The sequence below is a fragment of the Phaseolus vulgaris genome, chromosome 2, assembly GCF_000499845.2.
Source record: "Phaseolus vulgaris cultivar G19833 chromosome 2, P. vulgaris v2.0, whole genome shotgun sequence".
Lineage (NCBI taxonomy): Eukaryota > Viridiplantae > Streptophyta > Magnoliopsida > Fabales > Fabaceae > Phaseolus > Phaseolus vulgaris.
The window spans coordinates 8,506,923-8,525,115 of record NC_023758.2 but is presented as its reverse complement, the minus strand read 5'-3'; positions in this window follow the sequence as shown (position 1 = coordinate 8,525,115).

Here is an 18,193-nt window from a genome sequence, read left to right as displayed (position 1 = left end):
CTTACACTGGATCTAAAACCGTCAAAATAGGTAATGATTTTGGATTATATATCAAACATATTGGTTATGTAGATTTCATTATTCCCAATAATTGTTACATATTTTCTCTGAATAAATTATTACATGTTCCTCACATCAATAAAAATGTTCTTAGTGTCTCTCGATTTGCCCATGATAATGTTGTTTTCTTTGAATTTCATCCTCACCATTATCTTGTCAAAAGGCATGACACAAAGTATATGCTTCTTCAAAGAACGCTTAGGAATGATTTATATGTTTTCTTAGATTTTGTTCCTTACTCTCAATCATTTGTTAATGTTACTATTGTTTTGCCTACAAATGATACTTATACTCTCTGGCATGCATGTTTTGGTTATGCTAATGACAGTATTATCCATTGTATTATAAAGCACTGTCAAATTTATTTTTCTGCAAAATAGGATTTTTGTGATTCATGCATTATTGGCAAAGCTCATTAGTTAGCCTTCTCTGATTCCCACACAGTTTACACTGCACCCCTACAACTAGTTTATTTAGATATTTAGGGATCATCTCCCACTGCATCTTCTAATGGATCATACTACCACATTGTCTTTCTTGATGCTTTCACGAAATAAACTTGGTTTTATCTTTTACAACGTAAATCTCAAGTTGCAACAATTTTTAAATCTTTCAAAATCTTTGTTGAAAAACAAATCAGTTTTCAACTTAAAGTTATTCAAACAGATAATGCAAAAGAATTTTTATACATTAAGTGATGGCAAATTCATGAAGCTCTTCTTAGAATCATGTGAAAGATGGTGCGGAAGCCATTGATGTGTATGTGCAAGATCCTCCTAAGAGCTATGGTGATCTTGAAGGTGCATGGTGTGTATGGAAGTTGGGAGGTTCGACCAGCCCAAGTGAGAGGTGAGGGATGTGAAGAATAGAGCCTAGAATCTAGGTAGGAGCAAAGGTTGGCACAATACAGGCAGCATAACTTTACTCACAATAATCTTGAAAAATACAAGAGATGGCCTTCCCTTTTATAGGCTAATGGGCCGTGAAAACTAAGCTAATTACACATGAAATGGAACCAAAATGAAATGCAAATGACAAGGCACATGGCACATGGCCGGTCATGTGTGCTAAGGTTCTAGAAAGTGCATAAATCTAGGGTAAATCACATATAAGACAAATTTGTGCTTTCTAACACTACACTAATTACTTAGCCACCCCTAATGGGCCTCCATGTAACATATACAAGGCCTTTTCATCCCAAACCGTAGCTTGACCCATGTGAACGTGAATGTGCTTGGTCCTAGACGGTCTAGGCTTCCTCCTAGACGCTCCTTATGTAGCTGCTCCTCATCATGGGCTAGACGCTCTCCTTTTGAAGTCTAGACGCTCCTCATCATGGGCTAGACGCTCCTCACATGGTTCTAGACGGTCTAGACTTGGAGCTTGGCTTTTCATAGTGTGGTGAGCTTGGGCCTCTTCCATCATCCCCTCCCTCTTGAAAAGGATTTGTCCTCAAATCCAATGCTTTTGCTTCTTAGGGGGATAGGTGGCTGGATGGTGTCCATCATCTCCTCCTTCAGAAGATCTATCCTCAGATTCGCAGACTTGATCTCGGATAGCAGCCTCTTGCTTCATCAAGGTGTGTCCTCCCGGATCAAATGTCAATCTATAGAAGTCTTGAAACAAAGCAAAGGAAATAGTGTGAGCATTTGGAGAAAAATGAATTGTGTGAAGTTGCCATTTTTGCTTTTCTTTTGTTGTTGGCAACTTCTCACAATGTTTCCTTTTTTATGGTTGTATGTGTTCGCTAATCCTCTTATGTTTTCTAGAATTTCCAATAGTAGTTACTTGTCCCTTAGGCATAATTCCTTTAGGAGATGGTAACAACTTTAAAAGGGCAAGAGGACTGTGTTCACATACAACTTCAAATGGAGAATTATGAGTAATCTTGTGGACTACTCCATTGTATGCATGCTTAAAAGGAAAATGATTCTTATCCCAAGAATTGTGAGTGTTCCTCATGATTTCGTGAAGCATAGAAGGTAGAGCTATAGTTTCAAATTTTGGAGCTCTATCCATTATTTTTGAAAATAAATCATGGAGGCTTGTCACGTTTCTTAGGAAAAGTTTATCCACATTCATGAAGAATGAATCAAGGCCTTTTGTTGTCCTAGGAAGCTCTAATATGAAATGTGTGTCTTCCCAAGGATCTTTTACAAAAGGTGAAAGAGTATAGAGTTCTTGAGACTTTGCTTTAGGTGTAGTTTGAAAACAAGAGTTATACCTAAAGTAATGTCTTTGAACCTCTTTTCTCATGGGTGACAAAATGATCCTGCCTGTTGACCAGAACGCGAGAGCCTTGCCTCGTCAAAGGTAGCTTCCACTGGATCGGCTTTGCACCGTGTTAGCTTCCGTCCTTCACCTTGATTCACCTCAAGAACCTGCAAAAGACAGAATGGCGCCGCTGCGGCCGATCGCGCTCCGACGCTCAAGTCAGCGACTGAACCACCAAAATACTAAGAGGAAAACTAAGAACTTCAGGAACCGTGCAATGTTCTCTCTCAGCGTACTCAAGTTCTCGCAAGCGTAAAAGAAGTATTCTAAAACGCGCGTACCTCAGAAGTTCGTTAGAATCCCTTATATACCTGTGCACTTTCTCTCTCCTGACAATTACACATTTGGACACGTGGCTCGCATCCAGCTGTACACGTGTCACCATCTGAAGCATCCTCTGCTTGAGCGTCACTTCTTACTCTTCAGGCTGTTCGACTAAGTTACCCATGCAGGAAGTAACTCGGTGTATAGCTGCCTTGGATCGCGATCTCTTCTGTGTGGCGAGTATGGGTGTCATCATACACACCTTCCCTGTGGTCTCGCCAGCCGCCATTATGATCTGCTTCACTTACTTCACCGTGCATGTTCGGGTAAACTGTTCCCTGACCTCAACCTCTGGCCAGCTAGGGAATGGCCATCTGACAACTTTATCCTTCGCTTCGAAAGCCTGGACCAAGCTTTCCTGATCTTTCGGCGATGTCCTCCTTTCGGCGATCTCTGATCGCCTTATCGCCTGGGTTCACATCCGGCGACTACGACACAAACTTGGTGACCGCCGGTTTAGGTATGCTAGAGGTCGGGGCACGCCAACTTAACGACTGGCACCTACACGAGCCCCCCGACTTCCTTCCCTTCTGCCAGCCAGGTGTCCCGTTCAACACACCTATATTATAGCTTGTTGCCACGTCATCACTTCCGACTACCTGGGCGGTACACAAGCCCCCAGTCTTAAGCGAAGGCTTGTCCAGCGAAAAGACTAAGAGGTCACATCACTGCCGATCTACGTGGCGCTGGCACGGAATTCCAAACGTTCGTACCCTCTGCTTTTCTGACGCTCCACCAAACCCCTTTTTCCAATCGCTCGACACGTGGCTTCATCAACGGTCATCTTCAGCTGTCGTTTGCGCTTCCAAAAACGTTTGAAAAACCCTTAAACCCTTTCATTTCCACTGTTTCATCATCTCTCTGCATTCTCAAACACTCTGAGTTTTCTCTGCGAACCCACGACGCTCCTCAACTCTCTTAATCTCCAACTCCCTTCAACGCTCATCTGATCATCGAAAGGTACCTCATTTACTTCTTCTGTTAATATTTGCTGCATTTTAACCAATTCGCATCATCCATTATCTGTCTGGTGCATACGTTGTGGGTTGTTTTCTCCTTTTCTTCCCTCTCGTAACTTAGGGCTTCGTCTTCCATTGCATTCGTCCCAACGAACTCTCGTTCGTTCGCTTTCCTTTCTTCGTCCTCAATCGAGTCGTTCTTCGTAACCTTTGTTCATCCTTTTTTCTTTTTCCTTGGTAGTTCCTGCGATGGCTCATACAAAGTCCACCGCGAACCCCCCTTCTTCCCAGGCTGAGAGGCCCGCAACTTCTCACGCCAACCCTGCTCAGGCAACTCCGCCAGTCGCTGGAGGTGCCTCCCTACCTCCAAAAGACTACAAAAAACTTTACCCTTGGGCTACCTCAGCTTTGTTGAAAGAAACTTCTTCCATAAACACGGAGTTGGGCGTTCACCGACTGAGGAAAGGGGACCAATCCGAGCTCTCATTCCATAAGGAACATGACAGCAAAATGGCCGTGCTGCCTTGCCACCCGGATGAGCCGATCTGTGCTGACGATAAAGTGAACAACGGCGAGCTGTTCTGCTTCCTCTACGCGACGTTCTTCAAGAAGGTGAAGCTCCGACTTCCCTTCACTCGCTTCGAGAGGGAGCTATTAACCGAGCTCGATATCGCCCCCGCCTAGCTTCATCCCAACAGCTGGGCATTTGTAAGGGCGTTCCAAATCATGTGCGCACACCTGGGATTGCCAGCTTCGGTTGACGTTTTCCTCTTCCTCTTTGAAGCTAAGAATCCAGGAGACCGCCTCTGGATTAGCCTGAACGGGATTTCTGGGAGGTCAATCCTCTCCATCTTTCAGCAATCTTACAAGGATTGGAAAGGAAAATTCGTGAAGGTGTGCGCCAACGACCAAGATCCTTCCCTGCTCGACGGCTTCCCCTTGTATTGGGTACACAAGGGGAACAAAGACGCCAAAGAGAGCTTTATGAGGCCCAGAAGTCCCGACAACATGGGCGAGCTAGACAAAGATCTATGCCTTTTCTGGAAGAAAGTAGCAGCCGCCAACATCACCTTTCCCACCTCCTCAATAATCTCCTTCGAGTTCACTGAGGGCCAACTCGAAGCTCATATAGGTTAGCCTTTACCTCGACACTTAGGTTTTCGTTTTGTGTTGGGACTGATTTCGCATCTCTATTATCTACCATCGGGCGTCCTGCTTGTTGCGTACTGGACTTGGTTTTTAGCTGAACTGAGGGCGCTCGCCCGAACTCATAAGTTGGCGACGGGTTCCCAAACCGTGCCCAACTCGGTGGTGGAGATCGCCGTTGCCCAGGGCAGATCGCCTCCTCAAGGTTCAGCTCCTCCAGAGACACTGCCCAACACACTCCTCCAGAGGCCTTGTTACCAAAGGAAAAAGGGTGGCACCTTCTTCACCACCCGCTCTCCCAACACCAACACCGCCCTCTCCCCCAGCTCCAACACCGCCAGTCCAAGCAACACCTTTGGCGGTCGCGCTCCCTGTGGTTGAAGGCAGCGAGCCCAACTTCATAGAGAACCCTCCAAGCGCCTCCACGCCGTTCGTATCTGCTGGAGAGGGTCCTCCTTCAACAACCTCTATTTCTGGGGCCGCACAAGGTGGGGATGAAGGTGCTCACAACTCGCCGATACTTATAACCGAGTCCCCCACTTCACCACCACGCCAGGAAGCCCCCCTCGCTCTACCAACTCAAGAGGGTGGTGGTGAAAGTCAGCACCAGGCTCCTTCAGCACCTCCACCAACAGCAACTGCAAGCCTTCCCCCCTTGGTCAAAGAAGTCTGGGGGCCCTTCACAGCTAAACTAAAGATGATGGCAGAGGACCTCCCCTCAATCATAACAAAGGTTGTGAAGAGCTCGAACAGGAAGCTTCAGGATGAGATCTCAACGCTCCAGGAGGAGAATCGCCTGATAAGGATTGAGGCAGAAAAACTGTCTTGCAATCTGATGATGGCAGAAATCGATCACTCAAGGGTGGAGGACGCTATGAGTGCTGAGCTGAGGGTTGCACGCAAGGAGGCCTCCGATCTGCGCCAGAAACTGCACCTCCTAGCTCAAGAGAAAATCGAGCTGAAGAGTAAGCTGGTTCCCTACAGGCTCAAGGTGGCCAACTTGGAGGCATCAATGAAAGCGGATGCAGCCAAGGAAGAGAACCTTGAAAAAAGGTCGGTTGATCGGGAGGTTCTCCTTGGAAAGGTTGAGAAGGAGAGGGACGACGCCATGGATAAGCTCGCCAAGGCTCGAGAGGAAAACAAAAGAACTGCTGCGGAGCTGGCCCAGGCGTGGGACGAAGGCAAGAAGGTTGCTGAAGACCTTGCTCAAACTCGTGGGGAAACTGAAGAACTGAAGAAACGAGCTGACGAGCTGAAGCAACAAACCGAGGAGCTCAAGCAACAAACCGAAGAGCTCGAGCAAAGCTCCGCCCAAGTCCTTGCCGCCAGGTTCAACGCCACCCTGGAGCAAGTCGCTTGCCAGTACCCCGAGCTCGACCTCTCCATGGTATCAATATGCAACGAAGTGGTGGATGGGAAGATCGTGCCTTCTGAAGATTAATCGCTTCCCTCCTTCACTTATTTCCTGAGATTTAGCACCTATTTCTTTTTGCACGATCTTTACTTGTAATTTTCTTTCCTTTGTATTCGAACTGGTACAACTTTTATTCTAACTTCTTCCGCCTTTGCACCTTGTCTCTCTGTTTACTTCGCTTTTCTTTTTAACCTTCATCTGCTTTTCTCCCTTGCTGAATGGTTGATCAACTTACCTTGTAGAAATCGCTTTAAACAAATTAACTTAGCGATTCCTCGGGCTCAACCGTTTACTCAATGCTTCAAGCTCGAGCAAACTATCAATCTTATATCCACTCATCAATTGTTAACTCAAAGTGAAAACTCGAGCAACTTATTATTCTTCAAACGATGATATTTAATATAACTTGCAAACTTAAGACAATTAGCTACTTACTAGGCAGCAGGTTCCAACTCAAACTGGTATTTCAATACAGTTTACCTGATCTGCCTGGCAAGGTTTGCCCTTACTCCTGTCATCGCCCGGACTTCTTCTGATCGCCATAGGGTCCTGGCGATGTAAGCTTCCTTTTGCCTTCATAACTTGGCTATTGTTCCCTCATCTGGGGGTAGAGGCGCCTTTCAGATCCTTCTCTACCTCCCTGAGTTTCAGAACAATAAGCCGGATAGCGAGGTGTTCTCTTTGAACCTACCTTAGCCATCCTTTAAACTTCTTCCACCCTTTACACCATACCTAAACTCGTTCAAGACGGGAAGGATTTTATCTTGCCTGAACTCGCTCGACGACGAGAAGGTCTTTATCCTGCCTGAACTCGCTCGACGGCGAGAAGGTCTTTATCTAGTGCCTCTACTTTGCCCAGGGATTACATCTCCTCTTCCCTGGATGCACTGAGGACTTTTAATCTGTTCACGCCTGCACTCGCACAAAGTCGAGGAGGACTTTTATCTCTTTCTCGCCTCGGGACGCGCGAGGGCGTTGAGGTGTCTTTTAATCATTGTTGGTGCCTCCGATCGCCGAAAGACGATGAGGACTTTAAAACTTTAACTGTGCCGCCGATCGCCGAAAGGTGATGGGGACTTTAAAACTTTAACTGTGCCGCCAATTGCCGAAAAACGATGGGGACTTAAAAACTTTAACTGTGCCGCCAATCGCTAAAAAACGATGGGGACTTAAAAACTTTAACTGAGAGCATGCACTTTTTCTACAAGCTTTCAACACAAACATGCATGCAAACTCAAAAACTTTAAGCTTGAAAACTCTTCTTTTATTGGATGGCCTCATTAAAAACCCTCCTTAGGGAAAAAAGAGTGCCCCCTTTCAACTGTTTTAACAGAAAGCTTGCAAATCTTTTCATGTTCGTTTCTACTTACAAAGCTTTAACTGTAATATAACTTGAGGTGTGTGGCATTCCAAGTGCGAGGAATCGCCCCTCCTTCCAATGTCTTTAGGCGGTAGGCGCCGTTCCCGAGCGCCTCGGTTATTGTGAACGGTCTTGTCCACTTAAGCGATAACTTGTTTTCCATCTCGTACTGGTGGGCCTTCCTCATCACCAGGTCACCCTCTTTAAACTGCCTTGGCATCACCTTCGAGTTGTATCTTCGTTCGATCCTCCTTTTCACTGCCTCGGCTTTTACTCTCGCCTCCGCCCTAACCTCATCCAGCAAATCCAGATTCAACCTTCTTTCTTCATTCGAGTCTTCCGCTACAAAGTTCTGGAATCTCGGCAAGCTCTCCTGGATTTCCACTGGAATCATTGCATCACATCCATAGACCAAGCTAAACGAGGTCTCATGGGTTCCTGACTGCTCGGTGGTGTGGTACGCCCAGACTATGGGGGGTACCTCCTCAGCCCACGATCCATTGGCTTTCTCTAGCCTTCTCTTCAAGCCTCTTAGCAACACCCGATTGGCGGACTCTACTTGGCCGTTCGTCTGAGGGTGCTCGACGGATGCAAATACCTGCTGAATTCCCACCTCTTCGCACAGCTTCTTCAGCAGGTGACTCGCAAACTGAGTCCCGTTGTCTGACACCAGGCACTTAGCCACACCAAACCGGCACAAGATGTTCTTCCATACAAAGCTCTCGATCTTGTGTGCGGTGATCTCGGCTACTAGTTCTGCTTCGATCCACTTGGTGAAATATTTAATCGCCACCACCAAGTACTTCATCTGCCTGATCGCCAATGGGAAAGGTCCCAGGATGTCAATTCCCCACGTATGAAACGGCCAAGAGCTGTAAATTGACTTTAACTCTTCTGGAGGCGCTTTGTGCCAATCGGCGTGCTGCTGACATTGCTTGCAACACTGTGCATACTTCTTGCAGTCCTCCCTCATTGTTGGCCAGTAGTAACCTGCACGGAGGGTTCTTACAGCTAGAGCTCGACCCCCGACGTGACTTCCACATATCCCTTCATGGAGCTCGGCCATAATTCTTGTACATTTTTCTCCGTGCACACATTCCAGGAGTGGGTGTGTGAACCCAAACCTATACAACTCGCCATCAATCATTGTGAACTTGCTGGAGTTCTTCTTTATCTTCCTAGCCTCCGTCGGATCCAGCGAGAGGAGGCCATCTGTCAGGCATCGTTGGTACTCTGTTATCCACGTGTCTGGCTCATGCGTAGCGCAGACCTGCGTCATGTTCACCCTCTCCCCCCGACATGCTCTTATTCTCGGCGATCTCAAGGTCTCCTGAGTCAAAGACCTGTGACTCCTCGCCGCTTTCTCCGTCGACTTGCTTATCTGAAGAACCAGGTGGTCTGCCACAAATGCTCTAAGCGTCTTCAGAGTTTCTTGGATCACCGTCCTCTGCCTACCCCCCTTGCCCGAACTGGCGAGCTTAGCTAGCAAGTCTGCTCGGGCATTCTTTTCTCTGGGCACATGCACCACTTCAAACGAGACAAAGGAACCCTTCAACTCCTGCACATACTCCAAGTAAGCCGCCATTGGTGGATCCTTGGCCTGGAACTCGCCTATTACTTGTCCCGTGACTAATAACGAGTCACTCTTAGCCATCAGCACCCTAGCTCCCATCTCCTTGGCCAGCAAGATTCCGGCGATCAGCGCCTCGTACTTTGCTTGATTGTTGCTGGCTTTGAAGGCAAACCTCAGGGACTGTTCTATCAGCACGCCGTTGGGCACTTCCAGAATGACTCCAGCACCGCTACCCTGCTGGTTCGACGATCCGTCCACCGAGAGCACCCAACGAAAATCATCCCCTTCAACTCGCGCTGCTTCTGACGAGAGTTCGACCACAAAATCGGCGAAAATTTGTCCCTTGATCGGACCTCGGGGCTCATACTTGATGTCGAACTCCGACAGCTCCACCGCCTCACCATCCTCCCAGCTACATCAGGCTTCTTCAGAACTTTCTGGATGGGCAAGTCGGTCATCACCAGTACTGTAAAACTGTGAAAATAGTGGCGCAACCTCCTCGCCGAAAATACCACAGCCAGTGCAGCTTTCTCCAAGGCCTGATACCTCACCACCGGGCCTTGCAACACCTTGCTGACGAAATAAATAGGCTTCTGAACCTGGTCTTGGTCTTGGGCGAGCACCGCACTCACCGCCCTCTCAGTCACAGCAAAATACAACCTGAGAGGGGTTCCTGCCAGGGGTTTGCACAAAACCGGCGAGCTTGCCAGGTACTCTTTAAGCCTGACGAAGGCCTCTTCGCACTTTTTCATCCAGGCAAACTTATTGTTTCGCCTTAAACACTGGAAGTACGGATGGCCTTTCTCTCCGCTAGCTGATACGAAACGAGACAGGGCGGCCATCCGACCTGTAAGTTACTGCACCTCCTTCACAGTAGTCGGGCTCCTCATCGCCAAAATGGCAGCACACTTATCAGGATTTGCCTCTATTCCTCTTTCAATTAAGAGGAATCCCAAGAACTTCCCTGCCTCCACGCCAAAAATGCACTTCTCGGGGTTCAGCTTTAACCTGAACTTGGCGATTGTGGTGAACAACTCCTCCAGGTCCGCAACGTGCTTGCTCTTTTCCGGCGAGGTCACGACCATATCATCCACGTATGCTTGCACATTCCTTCCTAGCATTGGTGCAAGTACTCTATCCATCAATCTTTGGTACGTGGCGCCCGCGTTCTTCAGCCCAAAGGGCATCACCTTGTAGCAGTAGCACGATCTCTCGGTCATGAAGGCGGTCTTCTCTTCATCCATGGGATGCATCTTTATCTGGTTTTACCCCGAGAAGGCGTCCAGGAAACTCAGCAACTTACACCCTGCAGCGCTGTCGACCAGGGCGTCTATGCTTGGCAAAGGATACGAGTCCTTTGGGCAAGCCTTGTTCAGGTCAGTGAAGTCGACGCACATGCGCCACTTCCCATTGCTTTTCTTTACCAGCACGACATTGGCCAACCACTCAGGGTACTGGACTTTTCTGATATGGCCTGCGGCGAGGAGCTTCTGTGTTTCATCCCTGATCGCCTGCCTCCTCTCCTCGTTAAACTTCCTTCTTCTCTGCCGCACCGGTTTGACCTGGTTGTCCATTGCTAGGTGATGGCACAAGAAGTCGGGGTCGATTCCCGGCATGTCTGAAGCAGACCATGCAAAAGCATCCAAATGCCGCTCTATCACCTTGGCGATCTGGTCTTGGAGTTCGGCCTCCAAAGATCTTCCCAGCTTGAAGACCTTTCCCCCGATCTCCCTTTCGAGCCACTCCTCGACGGGTTTGGGTCTGGTTTCCCTGGCGATCACCGCCCTGGCGATTCCCAGTTCCCTCACTTCCTCTTGGCGGTTCCTCGCCTCTTCTTTCCCATCGGCATTCTCCCCCCTTACTTCAGCATCTATCATGACGACATCACTGCCGGCGGTCGCCTCCACCGCCGTCGACCTGGGCTTCACACCGGGAGGCGGGGTGGTCGTGATGTAACTTACTGACCTCTTATTCTTCAAGCTATTCTCATAGCACTTCTTTGCTTCCTTCTGGTCAGATTTGATGTTGATCACCACCCCCTCCATAGACGGCAACTTCACCTTCATGTGCCTGGTCGAGGGCACGGCTCCTATTCTGTTGAGTGTTGGTCTTCCCAACAGAATGTTATATGCCGAGGGAGCATTCACGACGAGGTACTTGATTTTCTCCGTCCTCGAGCCCGCCTCATCCGTGAATGTAGTTCTTAACTCGATGTACCCCCTGACCTCCACCTAATCGCCAGCAAACCCATACAGCTGGTCAAGGGGTAGTTGCAGTTGCGTGAAAGTCGGCCAGGACATCACATCTGCCGAGCTTCCTTGGTCCACCAGTACCATGTGGGCCTTCCTTCCCGCTGTGACAAGCGAGATAACTATGGGATCGTTGTCATGAGGCACAACGTCCCTGAGATCTTCTCTTGTGAACGTAATGTCCACATCTGGCAAGTGGTCCTCGAACATGTCTACCGTCATCACAGACCTTGCATATTTCTTCCTCTGTGATGCGGTGCATCCACCACCCGAGAAACCTCCAGCGATGGTGTGGATCTCTCCATGAGTGGGCATCTCATGCTGCTGAGCCTCACCACCCGCCAGCTGGGAGCTCGACGCGCCCCCCGTCCTCCTATCCAACAGGTAATCATTCAAGAAACCGCTCTTGACCAGGTCGTCGAGCTGGTATCCCAGTGCCAAACATGAATCAACGGTGTGACCAAAATTCTGGTGGAACTCGCACCAGGCGTCTGGTTTTGGTCCTAACACCTTGTCGCCCACTTTCTCAAGTGCCTTGAGCCTGGCTGCTATGTTGGGGATGGCGATCAGATCCGCCAACCCCATGACAAACTTATGCTTTGGCGGGTGATTGTACTTCCTGGGGCGCCCTGGGCCCCTTCCCTTGTTTTTCCTTGGATCATAAGGATGGCGAGTTCTTTGATCCCTCTTGGCCGCCACTGTCTCCAGCACCCTCTGTGGCTGGATCCTGGTCTGGGCACGTGGCCTAGCAGGGGCCACGCTCCCTCTCTTCTCGGCGACTTCACTTTCGTCGGCGATGTGGGCCACCGCAAGTCGCCTAACCTCAGCAAACGTGGCGGGGTGAGCCCTAATCAGCGCCTCACAGAAAGGTTCAGGCAGCACGCCCTTTTTGAAGGCGTATACCAGCATCTCCTCGTCTTTCGCAGGCGAGCGGACCATCTGTGCTCCAAAACGATTCAGATAGTCCCTGAGGGACTCTCCCTGGTATTGCCTTATGTCGAACAGGTCGTAAGACACCCTAGGTGGCGCCTTGTTCACAATGTACTGCTCGACGAAAAGCTTCGAAAACTGCTGGAAATTGGTTATGTAACCTGTAGGCAAGCTCACAAACCATTCCAGCGCTGTTCCCTGGAGCGTGCTCACAAACATTTTGCAATATACAGCATCCGAGCCTCCTGACAGCATCATCTACGTGTGAAACGTGGTGAGATGGGCCTCAGGGTCCTCCACGCCAGTGAAAGTAGCCTTCAGAGGTACCACGCTCGCAGGGATAGGCGTGTCTGTGATCGCCTGAGCAAATGGCATAGGGAAAACGCAAGGTGGCAACGATGGTGCGACCTCTTCAGCGACCGGGCGTACTCTCAGCTCCTAAAGAGCTTGGCGCAACTCCTCAGTCACTTTGCTGAGCTCTTCAATCCTGGCCTGAGAGACGACTAGGTCCTCATGCATCTTTGTCTGCTCTATGCGCGAGGCCTCCACATTCGCCTGCAGCGCACGCATGATCTCCATCATTTGCGCCATGGTCATGGCGCCTTCAGCAGCAACTGGCACAACTGGACTTGAACGGTTGCTTCTCATCTTTCTCATGAAAACTCAGCAAACCAAAATTCGATGAACAAAACCTCCTCCAGCAACGATCGATCCAGCAAAAAACCGGTTAGAAATCCTCAAACTCCCTAAAACCTCCGCAAACGCAACTGCAACAGCACGCCGATAGATTCAGACGTCGAAACCTTCACAGAAACTCGCAACTTCACCACAAAACCACCGCTTCTCCAGCAAGCCCCCGATTCCCTAACCAGAAACGCAATCGAACGGAAAACACACCGAACAACAGATTGAAAACCGCGCGAACAGCAAGAAACTCCAAGAAAACCGATCGAAGCTTTGAACGAACGGTGGAAAACCTCACACTACCGATCAAAACCCCAAACAAACGGTAGAAACCTCGAACTCACCGAACAAAACTCGAACGAACGGTGGAAAACACGAATTCACCGAACAAAAGCTTGAATGAACGGCGGAAAACACGAATTCACCGAACAAAAGCTTGAATGAACGGCGGAAAATGGTTGCACCAGCGCACAACCACACAGAAACTGCAGAAACTCCAAGAACTCACGCTGTGGATGGGGACAGGTTTTACACAGTCCCACGGTGGGCGCCTGATGATCCTGCCTGTTGACCAGAACGCGAGAGCCTTGCCTCGTCAAAGGTAGCTTCCACTGGATCGGCTTTGCACCGTGTTAGCTTCCGTCCTTCACCTTTATTCACCTCAAGAACCTGCAAAAGACAGAACGGCGCCGCTGCGGCTGATCACGCTCCGACACTCAAGTCAGCGACTGAACCACCAAAATACTAAGAGGAAAACTAAGAACTTCAGGAACCGTGCAATGTTCTCTCTCAGCGTACTCAAGTTCTCGCAAGCGTAAAAGAAGTATTCTAAAACGCACGTACCTCAGAAGTTCGTTAGAATCCCTTATATACCTGTGCACTTTCTCTCTCCTGACAGTTACACATCTGGACACGTGGCTCGCATCCAGCTGTACACGTGTCACCATCTGGAGCATCCTCTGCTTGAGCGTCACTTCTTACTCTTCAGGCTGTTTGACTAAGTTACCCATGCAGGAAGTAACTCGGTGTATAGCTGCATTGGAGTGCGATCTCTTCTGTGTGGCGAGTACGGGTGTCATCATACACACCTTCCCTGTGGTCTCGCCGGCCGCCATTATGATCTGCTTCACTTACTTCACCGTGCATGTTCGGGTAAACTGTTCCCTGACCTCAACCTCTGGCCAGCTAGGGAATGGCCATCTGACAACTTCATCCTTCGCTTCGAAAGCCTGGAAAAAGCTTTCCTGATCTTTCGGCAATGTCCTCCTCTCGGCGATCTCCGATCGCCTTATCGCCTGGGTTCACATCCGGCGACTACGACACAAACTTGGTGACCGCCGTTTTAGGTATGCTAGAGGTCGGGGCACGCCAACTTAACGACTGGCGACTACACGAGCCCCCCGACTTCCTTCCCTTCTGCCAGCCAGGTGTCCCGTTCAACACGCCTATATTATAGTTTGCTGCCACGTCATCACTTCCGACTACCTGGGCGGTACAGTTTTCCTCTTAAAAGCTCTACAGTTTCATCAACTCTCATTTGTCCCATGAGTTCTCCTTCTTGTAGACTTTTTCTCTTATGTGTAAAGAGAGTCTCGTTGGTACAACCATTGTTTATGAAAATTTGTACATTTTGCAATGGTTGTCTCAATAAGACATGGCAAGTTGTCCTAGGCACTACTTCATATGAAAATTGGTAGGTGCTTATAGATGACTTGTCATTCTTTTGGGGATATCTTAACACATTTAAGAAATAGTCTCGATCTATGCAAGCTTCTTTTAAAGACTCTTCTTTTGTGCTCGTGCTTGCAAGTGTTCCTTTACAATAGGTAAGGCTAGGTTGTTCAACAAGAAGCATGTTTGCAAGGGTATTTTCAATGTGCTTGACTTGTTGCATGACCTTGTGGGAAGGAACACTCTTCTCCCACGCCTTTTGTTTTCCCAAAGTTTTCTCTTTTTCTATTTTCTCTTCATCCCTTTTGTGTTTCATTTGTATTTGGTCTTTTACCACTTGGGAATGTGGTAAAGGGCTAAGTACAAACTTTTTGTGCTTGTGGATGAAAGAAATCTCGTTAGTGAGACCATCATGCAAGGTTTTCTTGTCAAATTGCCATGGTCTCCCTAATAAGATGTGGCAAGCTTCCATAGGTACTACATCACATAAAACATTGTCTTTGTAGTTACCTATAGAAAACTTGATTTCCACTTGTTTGTCTACACGTAGTTCTCCATCCTCATTGATCCATTGTAAATTGTAAGGTTTTGGATGAGGAACTACTTGTAGATTTAGTTTCTCAATCAATCTAGTGCTACAGCAATTGCAGCATGATCCACCATCCACAATAAGAGAGCATATATTTTCTAAAACATTGCATCTAGTATGAAAAATGTTCTCTCGTTGTGTCTCGATGGATGCACTAGGTTGATTGTGGAGGATTCTTTGAATCATCAATAAGTCCCCCTCCAAAGGATTTATCCTCTCTCCTTCCCCCTTTTCTTGTGTACTAGGTTCATCCTCACCACTTGTGTACTCATCTTTTCCCTTTAAGAACAAAACCCTTTGGTTTAGACATTGCGCTTGCACATGCCCTCTTCCAAAACATTTAAAACACATGGTGTCCCTAGCACGGATGTATGGGGTGGAGGCATCTTTCACTAAGGGTTTGGTAGTTTCTTTGGGTTCGTCTCTAGGTGTACTACCCTCCCTTTTAAAGTCTTTCTTGGGATAAGAGTTGGAGTAAGAACCCACCCTTTGACTTTAAGTTTTGCGCAAATTTTGTTGTTCAACTTTAATGCAAAGTTGAACCAGATCATTCAAGTCTTGGTAGGGTAGAAGTTCTACTTTATCCCTTATCTCAAGGTTGAGCCCACTTAGAAACCTAGATATGGTGGTGGTTTCTTCCTCTCTAATGGATGCTCTCATCATGTAGAGCTTCATTTTCTACCTATACTCTTCCACACTCATGTTCTTTTGTTGGAGTCTTTGGAGCTTGTCCATCAACTCCCTATGGTAGTAGGAAGGTATGTGGCGACGTCTTAGGGCTCCCCTAAGGTCATTCCAATATTCTATGGGAGGCTCCCGATGAAGACGTCGGTCTCTCTCTAGAGAGGTCCACCAATACATGGCATTGCTTTGGAAACTAAGGGTTGCTAAGGGTACCTTCCTCTCTTCACTCACCATATGGCAAGCAAAGAGTTGCTCTACTTTCATCTCCCAATCTCGGTAGGCCTCTACATCTTCCTTACCATAGAAATGGGGTAGGTCTACCCTTACTTCCCTTGGGCTCTCTTGCTCCCTTTGCCTAGTTCTTCTAGGGGGTGGTTGGTAATAGTCATTGATTCTAAGGCTTCCCTCCCCTAGAGACTCATTACTTTTAGAATGGGATGCACGAGTATGAGATTTTTTTTATTCTTGTGATTTCTCTTCTTGTGCTTTAGTCAACTCATTGATTTTAGCCTCATTCTCCAATTGTCTAAAAGAAATCATTTGCACAGCTTGTAAAACTTCTTTCAAAAGAGTTTTAATAGATTTTACTTCACTTTCAATAGACTTTGGAGAGTGAGGAGAAGAAGACATGGCTAAAGCTTTGTGTATACAAAGTGTTTTACCTTGAGCAAATTTAGGAAAGTCAAAGAAGGTACTTTTCCAGGTAAGGGAGGTGAGTCACAGAGGACTACTTAAGTACCAAGCCTTTTCCTTAGCCAAAAACTATCCCTCAATGTCTTCACACAAAGCTTTCTCTTAGTAAACCACTTAGAACACAATTAAGTTGAGAAAACAAATGCAAGAAAACTATGCAAGCTAACTAATTAACAAAACTAGACGGTTTAACAAAGCTTAAACAAGGCAACCACACATGCAAAGCGTCACTAATTAAGCAAGTAATGCAATTAAAAACAATTAACAATTGCTAATTAAAAACTCTACATTAGTCGGCCCTAGGTGAGGCTTCTTGGACACTTGGAGCCCTTGAAGACACACTCACCGTCTAATAACGTAATTAAGAAGTAATTAACACAAACTAAGTTGCCAAGAAATTAAGAAAAACTCCCTTTGTTGATCCTCCTTTTGCTATTGGCACTTCCTTTGTTGTCTTTGCTTGTTGGCCCTCCAAGTGTTTGTGGTGTTTTGAGAAAAGTTTGAATCTGCCTTGTCTTTGTTTCCCCTTAGAATGAAGGTCTTAATTCTCCAATTCCCGCACCTATCAATAAGACTAGACCTTACCCAAGTCAAGTTTTCATTCAATTAAGCACCAAAGGAGAATAAATTCCAGCACCAAATTTAGAGGTCAAAGAATAAAAGCAAGAAACAAATTAATTGAAGAAAACAGTACCACACAAATGGAGTTAGATTGTGACAACTAGAAAGAGGTCCAAGAATTTTAGTCAAGCAAATAAAAGTACTCAAATAAAGGTAGGCACACAAAAGAATCCTAAGAATAGCACTAGAATTAGATTACAAAATAAAAAACAGCACCACTGGAAAATTGTTGTGGGCCAGAAACGTGTTTTTCCCCAATTTATGCTGAGCTGTGCTTTTTAGATTTGATTCTGAAATTTGATATGCAAGATACTCAAGATCTTAGCTAAAATATGGCGTTGGAATCACTCAAAACACATGAACCATTTTTTTTAATAAATTTTTCAATTTCAGTGTTCAGTTACGCCAGCTGTAGCGCCTCAGATTTGCACACTGATTTTAAAATATTTATCATTTTTTTTCTGTTGACTCTTTTGAGCTAATTATTTTTTTTTCTTTTCTGTAACACTCTAATCTTGCATATTCCAGAGAATCAAAATTTTCCTATGAGTGAAAATATTTTTCTGGAACAAAACAGCCAGCACAGAGAATGTGAAACAAGGGATTCTAGAAAAACTGGAAAAAATAGTAAGATACCAAAATTTAAACACAATGGAATTGAGAAAAGGAATTTGTGTAAGATCTAAACACAAATAGCAACTCAAACTAAAATTAAAAAGGCACCAAAAGATCAAATGAACAGCAGATTCAAATCAAAAGTATATACCCAAAATCAAGAAACAATCAAGCCAATCAAAGGACTACTATGAATTGATGACATTGTGGATGAACATGACTTGACAAAATATATATGGATTCAGAAATTAAAGACTCAAAGAGCATAATATGAACCAAATTAAAAGTGCAATAAAGACTCAAAAACCTAAAAGAAAACAACAACTCAAAGGTGTATGGAATCCTAT